This window comes from Seriola lalandi, unplaced genomic scaffold (assembly GCF_002814215.2).
Source record: "Seriola lalandi dorsalis isolate HSWRI2012SDOR001 ecotype SW California unplaced genomic scaffold, Sedor1 jcf7180002054487, whole genome shotgun sequence".
In the NCBI taxonomy this organism is placed as follows: domain Eukaryota; kingdom Metazoa; phylum Chordata; class Actinopteri; order Carangiformes; family Carangidae; genus Seriola; species Seriola lalandi.
In genome coordinates, this window is record NW_019525040.1 from 55,859 (window position 1) to 65,108 (window position 9,250).

The 9,250-nt window shown below is 42.1% G+C and overlaps 1 protein-coding gene across 2 annotated transcripts in view; it reads right to left on the reverse strand.

The window, feature by feature from the left end:
- Positions 1–5,644, reverse strand: part of LOC111659769 (trinucleotide repeat-containing gene 6C protein-like) — a 52,109-nt gene extending 46,465 nt beyond the window's left edge. For both annotated transcript variants that reach the window (XM_023412804.2, XM_023412803.2), the window contains exon 1: positions 4,858–5,644. The gene's annotated coding sequence lies outside the window, so the exon portion shown is untranslated. The remainder of the gene's footprint in view (positions 1–4,857) is intronic.
- Between the last annotated feature and the right edge of the window lie 3,606 nt (positions 5,645–9,250).

The following is a 9,250-nucleotide window of genomic DNA, read 5'->3' on the forward strand; positions in this document are numbered from 1 at the left end:
GAGACAGAAAATGAGTGCTGTGCTTAGTTGTGTGAACAAAGCCTGCTCTGATGTAAGGAGGAACAGAGAGAAAGTGAAAGACAAGAAAAGCAGAGTGAGCAATGTGAGTGGCAGCCCCCTCCACAAAGCTGCAGGATGATGGCGAGGACGTAGGAACTCTGCACATCTTTAAGACTGAAGGGGAAGCAGAAAGGTAAACATGTTTCTGGAATAAAAATTATCTAGTTTTATTGTCTTATCAGACTATTGACGACTGAGAATAAGCATTTGTCATCATCAGTTCTACACTCATGACATAGTTCTTAAAATACTGAGAATACTACAAATTACTACAGCTATTTCAGTATCAAAACATTAATAAAGAACGCACAACATTATGTATTGGGCTACTAGCTTAGCTGCCCCAATTATTAAATTACTAAAACTTTATCTGCACACAAGAAATTCTATTTCGTAATCCCAAATTCAAACATCACAAAAAATTGTTGATCATTACCAGTAGTTCTGTTTAATTAAACACAGTTCAGCTCCAACAATCAAAATACACAGTAAAAGTAAATACTTGAACTTCATTGAGTGTCAAGTTGACATTAAAGCAATAAAACTGTCCAGACAGCAAACAAATGACCTGAGCTTACTAGTCTAAGCCATGGCCCCAGTTAGGGGCAGACAGTGCATGCTAGTGCTATTTACACAGCCTTAACTGAGGGCTTTGGAAATGCTGTAGGGCCTAAGTCCTGTTACATAATGAGTAAGGCTGTCTAATATTGGTTTGGAGCAGGAAAAAGGGAACATTGTAGGTTGGATGTCCTGCAAATTCTCTGTCAGCTTCCATGTGATGTCCCTCTCCCTCTCTCCACGTCTCTCCAATTAGCCGACATGGAGCACAGGGAGGGAAGGAGGCCCCCACCAAACCTCGGCACATTGAACATTCCCCTGGACCCCTGCCAAGACTCACAGGCAGCAGCTCGCCGGGTTCAGCTTCGCTTCCCCCATCCCCCCGCTTCCATCATTGCCTGGCTTACCCTTGGTGGGGCCCCTAAGCCTCTGCCCACTTCCATTGGCACACAAGTTGGACAACGAGGATGGGTGGGGGTGGGGGGTGGGGGTTCCACAGACCCCCAAGCCTCCCCGACACCTATAGGACTCTTTGGTTACAACTTTCCTATACCTCTTCCACATGAAATCCCTGTGTGGCACAGAATAATGAACTCAAGTTTAACCCATGTTTACCTTTGTACACAAGACTACTGGTCAGAAGCAAATATCTGGTACCTACCCTTCACACAGGACTGAAACAACACTTTAAACCCTCCTCTAATGTAATACCATGTATTATTTCACCATTTAAAGGCGAATGCACCCTCTTACACACTTGCAATCAGGAAGTGTCGAATTGAGGGCTGAGAGTGTACTATGAGATAAGATTATCAGTATTATAACAAGGGATCACTGTCTCATACCGAAGCAGATCAGTGTCAGACCTGTGGCGAACTCTCTAGACCATACAGACCCAGGCTGGATAAACTGCACAGCAAGTTACATCAATGGCAACACAGGTTTTTCCTGAGACATTATTTCACAAGAAAGAAAATCCCAGACTCAACCAATCTAGTACACAACAAACTCTGACATACCGTAAAAACGATAAAAACACAGAAAACCTTTAAGTGTCAAAGTCATGCTGGGGACTAGGAAATGTTAATGACATACTGATACTGTTTGTTTACAAACTAAGGATACTTAAACTATTTCTGGCTTCCTGGCTATCTATTGTTACTATTGCCAACACCACAGTCAACATACACCCCACCTCTTGTTGGTTTGCACACACATACACAAACACTCTTCATTTAGTACAATGGCCACACCAAACACAACTGCCTGGCAAGTCTTTATCCTACCCCCCTCGACTTCAAAATAGCCATCCAGAGAGCAGAGGAAGAGGGTAATGGCTTTTGGCAGCCTCCCATTGAATCCAGCTGATTCTACTGTCAGCGTCCCCCCCCTACTGGAGCAGCACCCTGCGGTGGTGTTAAGTGTGTTATCTATCAGGGCTGTGCCAGTTGTTTGAAAAGCCTCATAATCACAGACTCAGTAACTACCGTGGTCAGACCTGGTCTAAGGTCAATGATGGGGGGAAAAGGGATGGGCAACACAGGCCACTTTTCCAAAGCACGACTAAGTGGGAATTACCAAGGTTAACACGAAATGTCTGACAAAGGATAGAAAGAACTTTTTGTTTATTTGAAACTACTGTAGAGAAACAAAAATTCTAAACGGAAGGACCAAAAGAGTGTGGGGGTAAAAGTGTCAGGCCCATTCCAGTTACATTTGGCCCTGTAGTGGAAACCAGGCTAATGATGGCAACCTGAGGACTGGGCTAGTGTTGTTATTCTGTTTTTATAGGGTCAGACAAGAGGAAGCAAGCTTTGTGTTTCCTTTTAAACAAATGATCCTGCCTCTTCAGTGATAAGGGGCTGCAGATGGAGTCACTGCCAGGGTTTGTCCTCATGGCTTTGTTACAATACGCTCTAATCAAAACAATGTCTAGATGCCAACAGCCTACAGCCTATTTGGATCCAGAGCCAACATGGGTTATGGGTTTCCTGCTAGTGCGCTGCCAAAATGGCAAAAGTAGTAATATATTTCATTGAGTCTAGGCCCCAGTGAGAGAGTGAATTTCTCATTTTGGGTCTTTTTGCACTGGGACAGAACCAATTATACACCTCAAGATAGAGAGAGAATTCTGTGTTCTGCATTTTATGTGGCTGGATTTGCAGATGTTCTCATAGATTGGTAGACATTGCTATCCATACCCTGGTGTCATTTATGGAATCCCTTAGAAACAAAAATAACAAAGTCTAGCTTTTATACACCTCTATAGACTCTGAAGATTTTTAAAAGGGTTAAAAAAAAAAAAAGATGCACAGTTGACATCTTTCTTGCAACGTAATGCATCTTGTCTCGGGACAACCCCAGCGCTGGTGACCTAATGCTCAGAGAAACTCCAAATTTGCCCTAGTGCCCCCCAGATGAGCCATCTGCTGTGGCTGTAATGGTAGCCATGGTGCTAAAGCAGTTGTGTCTGGGAAGGGTTAAGCCTAACTATACAGTATTTCAGAAAACTAGCAGACTCCCTCCTCCTCTTACCAGGCTTTAGGTCTTTCTTCTCTCCCTATTCACTTGTTTTACATACACACCAGAGGGCCCCTGCAACATCTTTTCACAGCCACCCTCTTACTGCGTGCTTGTCAGCCTTTTGGAAAGATGAGCGTCTGTATAGAAGGGGGGACTCTTGATCCTGGGTAAGAACAGGGCTCTGTGTGTGTGTCTGTGAGTCAGCTGGGTGTCTAGGGCATGCAGGAGGCAGCTCACAACCTGATTAACAACTGCAAGGCATTAACCAACTGCCAGGGCTTTTGAGCTCGACATAAATGGTCACACACTCCCATGGCAAAAACGACAGGCATTCCACGTGTGTCGTCACTGGCTGATTCAGACACAAACACACAACACTTTCAAAAGCCCACTTAGATTCCCACACATGGCACAGACATAGATGCAAATGTGTGCAGACCATACACACAAATAAATGTATGTATGTGTGCCACTGCTGCTCACGCGCATTTTTCATTTTATCACCTCACTGGTGTGTGACGATAGAGATAAGACAGTGGTGACAGAGATGTCGGGGAGGGGGGGGGGGTTTGAAATTGAACGGGAAATTATGTACTTCAATTAAGACACGCGGAGGAGATATTAAAAGCTATACTCCAGTGCCTGGGGACAGGATGCAGGAAGGGGGATGCAATGGAAGGCGACAGTTCAATCAGAATCCCCGGCTCTCTCACCGAGCCGCGGGATGGAAGAGAGGAGGGAAGAGAGACAGGACAGCTATGTTTAATAATGTACTTCGACTGAGTGTAGTGGAATGTACAATAGTGTGCAAGATACATGATGTGATAAAGCTACAGAATGAACCAAAGAGGAATGACAGTCAGGAGAAAATCTGAATACGCAAAACAAAAACATTTAACAAAAGTATACCTTTCTGCTGTCATAATACAGTTTTACTCTGCCAGCAATCAGCCTATAAAAAGCACTGTGCGATCAAAAAAGCCTATAACCACACCATTACTTTCTAATAACTACGCAGACATTGAAAAAGGCAAGGTACTGCTTGCAGTCAGTTCAAGAAATCATCACATTACACGCTCACATGTACAGAGTGTGCTCCAGTCCACTCAGCCAATCATGAAAGAGCTATGATATAACACAAAAGTTCCCAACATTTTCACATCAAGACCTCTCAAATGAACACATACTCAAGTTAAGTCAACCTCATAATGGACAAATCAAATTTGCCAAAGCAAAACAAGGGTAAATACATCTGATCAGTAGGGTTTTCTCATCGACCTAACATCACATAAAACCCTTCTCAATTTTTCAGGGGACACCCTCAAAAACCCTTTAGTGGTTTGGGTGCACACTTAAAAGGCTGATGTTTCTCACATTAATATAATAACCCAGTCTTATTTCTGGAAATATACAACATGAATTTGAAGAAATCATGGCACCAAAGATAAGCATAGATAATTGTTAATGAACGCTTCAATGATGTGGCATTTGCTTGTTGGAGTATTAATGCTGTAGTTAAGTAACAGGGTTTAATTGAGTTGCATCACAGAGGCAGAGTTAATGTTTTGAAAATAATGAAGCTACATTTATTTGACATTGCAACTATAATCTGTCCACTTATCTGTTGCCGCTGCTATTTTGATATCCAAACGCTGATCAGAAATAACATTCATCCATTTACCACATGATGAGAGTAGGTATTCACTTGAAACTCACCTTACGTTAACCACAGCTTTGGCAGCTTTCAATGAAGAGTCGGTGCATGGCAGAAAAAAGATGCAGAAAAGCATTCTCCGACGTCTTTTCTAAAGTTACCCGTAAAGAGATGGAGCAGAGACTCAGTCGCAATTTAAGTCAGACTTTGCAGATAAGCCGACTGCTGCTGGAGCAGCTTGGTGACAAGATACCGAGGTAAACAACGGCTACTCAGCCAGATATAACGTTACACACAGCAAGTACGGTAATGTATGCTTCGAGCTAAAAGAAAAATAATAAAAATGCTGTGATATTACACTCGCAAAAAACAGTTTGTTTAAACGTCACGATATAAAGGGGGCGGGGAGGGGAACGGAGCACCACTAACAACAAAAACAAAAAACGAACACGGATAAAATGACTTTTAAAAGCAGCTAAATTGTGTAACCTAACGTTAGCTGGTTGGCGTTGTAAGTCGTCAACCGTTGCAAGGTTTTGCAAACCAGAGAAATCAGGCAGCTTTCGTTAAAAATCGCCGATGAGTTCTCGCGTATTACAGCAAGCCGACGGCCGTCAGCCAGCCAGCCAGCCAACTTGTTTTAAAGTGCAAAAGAAATGTTTTTGTTTAGGTCGCCAGCTGGACGACTAACGACGGGCTGGCTACCGCGAATGCAAAGTGAGAAACGACTCCAGGGAAATACATTCTGTGTGGATCCCGACAGCGGAGCGGACAGTCATGGTAGGCGTTCAGTGAGCTCTCGTTGACAGTGGTCTCGCAGCCATTTTGTTCAAACTAACAACACCGCAGTCTCCCTCTCCTCCTCACAGTGAGCAGACAGACCAGGAAGTGGCTCCAGATACGTCACTCCCGACCAACCAAAACACCAGACACTAACTCCACCCGCAGCCCTCCGGTCCGCCCTCCCGCGCTCTCCAAATCTCCCCACGGCCACAGAGGGTGGACAGACCGGCAGCTCATATTTCCAAGGTAATTGCTGAAGCACGCAGCAAAGACTGTGCGCTTAAAAAAGAAACAAATGTGACTCTGTTGTAGATTTTGGGAGGATGATACTACACAGCAGAATATGAACCACGTAGAAAATTCAATTGTAATGCTGTAGAAGTCATGTTTGAAGATGACAGGAATTTTGTATAATTAAATACCAAGTAAAATGTGGTTGCTATTCATGTTCTATTAAGTGTTACATACGCTATGTATTAAATATTCACTTTTGCTGCTAGCAGTGGTGGGAGAATCTAGATGCTTTATTCAAAGCTGCTAATCAATATTTGAGCTTGTAAGTATTTCTAAACTCAATGTTTTGGGTTTAGTGCTCATAACTTTATTGTTTTAGTTTATTCTTGCCACTCTCATCAGCAGCCCATTGTATGCTACCTGCCCAGCACCAAATGGCAAACAGGCAATGTTACTAGTGACTAGTTGGAAAGCATCAGAGAATTTACCAGAGCCAGATATTTCCCTCTTGGTAACCAAAACGGAGCAATAGGAGAGTAAATTGTATGACTAACATTCATCGAGTGGACACAAACAGAGCCCCATAATGAATGCTGCGGTTGTTCTCTGTCTGATTGTTGTGTATATAAGCCACTATTTTCTAACACATTCACCTTATCAATGTTATATGGGGACAATATGCCAGTGTTGTGGTTACAGCTTCCTGCCCTGCCTGTAAGTGCCCAAAAAAGTATTAATGCAGCTTTAAGAAAAAGTAGCAACATGTCAATGTAAAAATACAAAAAAATACAAGTGAAAGGTCTGTATTGACAATTCTGATGTTCCATATATGGATGCAGATATAAGCAGCATTTTAATGTTGTACCTGGTTTACGTGAAGCAAACTTTTTTAGGGTATGTTAATCTGTTGCAATGCACCATACATCATACTGTGTGTAAAATTTTGATCTTTAAATTAACTATTAACTACAGCTGTTAAATAAACATAAAAAACAAGTGAAATGTAATGGAGTATAAGTATAAAATAAAAGTACTTCAAATTGTACTCAAATAAATCTATGTAGTTAATTTTCACTACTTGGTCCTATGTGATATGGTTACATAATATATCATAGAAATATAATACCATATTTCATGTGACTCATGACCAAAATAACGCAAAAGAGTACAGAAATAGAGAAGACTCATAAAAGTCTACAAGCAATTTGGAACTTGCATCATGAACTTTACATAGCAGACTCAAATGTCTCTGAAAGGGCTCACCCCAAGTTTCTCTACCCAAGATGACCTTTGTCAAGAATCTCTTGATCACATGATGTCCAGAAACATGGGGCGATAATTCCAGGCCATTCACAAAATGATGGATGAGGTCGCCCTTGTGCCCTGAACCGCGTCTGCAGCCGTCTCAGAGAAAGAAAATGTGGCTCCTGTCCATTCTCTGCACTCCTTTCTCATGGAAATGACTGCTCCATGCACAGACAAACACACACAGTCACACTCACACACTGTGCGGTGGGAACAGGTCAAGGCTGCGGTCCACAAAGGGGAAGACTGACCAGTGAGAACTCTCTCAGGAAAGCTCTGGGCTCCTATACATTACTGGGAGAGACTGTTAATGAGAAAGCCAGGGGCCCCGGCCAAAAGTTTTTTTTTCTCCTTTTCAAGGCAAGATGCCCTGAGCTATTAAAACAGCAAGCTCCAACTGAATGGAGAAAGCAGATGTTCCATACTCGGGGTTAAGAGAGGTGAGAGCAGAGGGGAATGCCTTGAGAAACGCCTTAAGGGATATGTAGTTCATTGTGGATCACAGACTATTAAACTATATGAAGGAATTTTCTGCTCATTCATGTCACCTAAATAAACGATGTTCCTAGTAAACATTTTTTTCTCAGAGTTAATCGAATGTGCTGACTTGAAGCATTAATGCAGTTATTTATTATATCATGGAAAGTAAAGTACCTACACTACTTGTAGTTTAATTCTCCTTCATGTAGACTCGCATGAATTATCAGAGATGGAGATGGAAATCTGTGCACCACAAAGGACAACTGAGACTTGAAATAGCAATAGTGGTTTGACATGATATTAGCCATCAAAGGTGAGAACTACTTAGCTGAGTGTGTATTAATGTGTGCGCCAAGACAAAAGACAGGGAGAGTGTGTGTGTCTGCATGCACACATGAACATGTATTTATGTGTACGCGAGTGAGCGCACATCCTTCCTTGTTCACATCCATTCTCCAACTCATCACAGCTATTCTTTTAGGTGTCTCTGAGATGTTTCTTTGACTCCGCCAATTTCCCTAATTGCTTTCACATTTAAGAAGGCTGCTAACAGAAGCAAGCCAATGGGAAAGGTTCGCATGACATTCTGATAAGAAACAGCCCAGACACAAGCAGCAGGACTGCAGCAGAGGCAATCGCTCACTCCTTCCCCTCTCAGACAATACACTTCTCCTCCAGCTGCTCTAGCCATTTTCTTTCCTTCTCTCCTCTTCTCTCTTCTGCTCTCCTCTCCTCTCAATTTTTTCAGCATGCTCTTCTGCCTTTTGTTTTAATTCCAGTCCAATCATGAGCTGCGTTCCGCATAAGGTTTTAATTTCAAGCCTGCCACCAGAGTCTGCCAGACTCACACACACACATATGCACAAATTCACACAACACATGCATGTTCATACACCAAACCACAGATACTTATGCGCACCATACACACACTCACTTTACTCTCAGGTCACAGATACACATACACACACACTTATGTGTTATGTGGCTACATGCATATTTAATGCATGTGCTCTGTGGCTACATTTTATCATTTAAACATGTTTCCCATGAGAGAAAGTATTTCCATCCAGAAACATTAATAATCACACACATTCATAAAAGGCATACAGATCACCAGACAAATTGCATAAAAAGAATCCCATCAGGCTATATTTTTTGCTTTAGAAGTCAAAATATATTTAATATCTTATGACAGACCAGCTGAATTTCTAGAATCACCAAACAATTTTTTAGTACTCAAAATCTATTTTTTTCTTTACTCTAAGATTCAAAGACCTCTCCAAATGCATCATCTTAACATTTAATCTTGTGAAATTAACCAAACAAACGTGATCTGACGATTATCCACATATTTCATGACAGCACTGAGTCCAAAAGCAGATCTTGGATTTAAATCGTCATTCCCTAGACACTGTATTCTGGAGGAGGACATTTATAGTTTGCTGTGCGATGCAGAATGACTGATGAGTTGGGGGCGTCGGTATTATGGTATTGATTATGAATGCACAATTTTCCTCCACAGTCTGGACTTTATGCATGTGAGTAATCAAAATGCAGACAGCGAGCTACTGCTGCTGCCTCAAAGTGACATTTCCAAAGGCATGACTTGACATATGCAAAAGGACCGTCATGATGATAATTCTGACAGAGGAA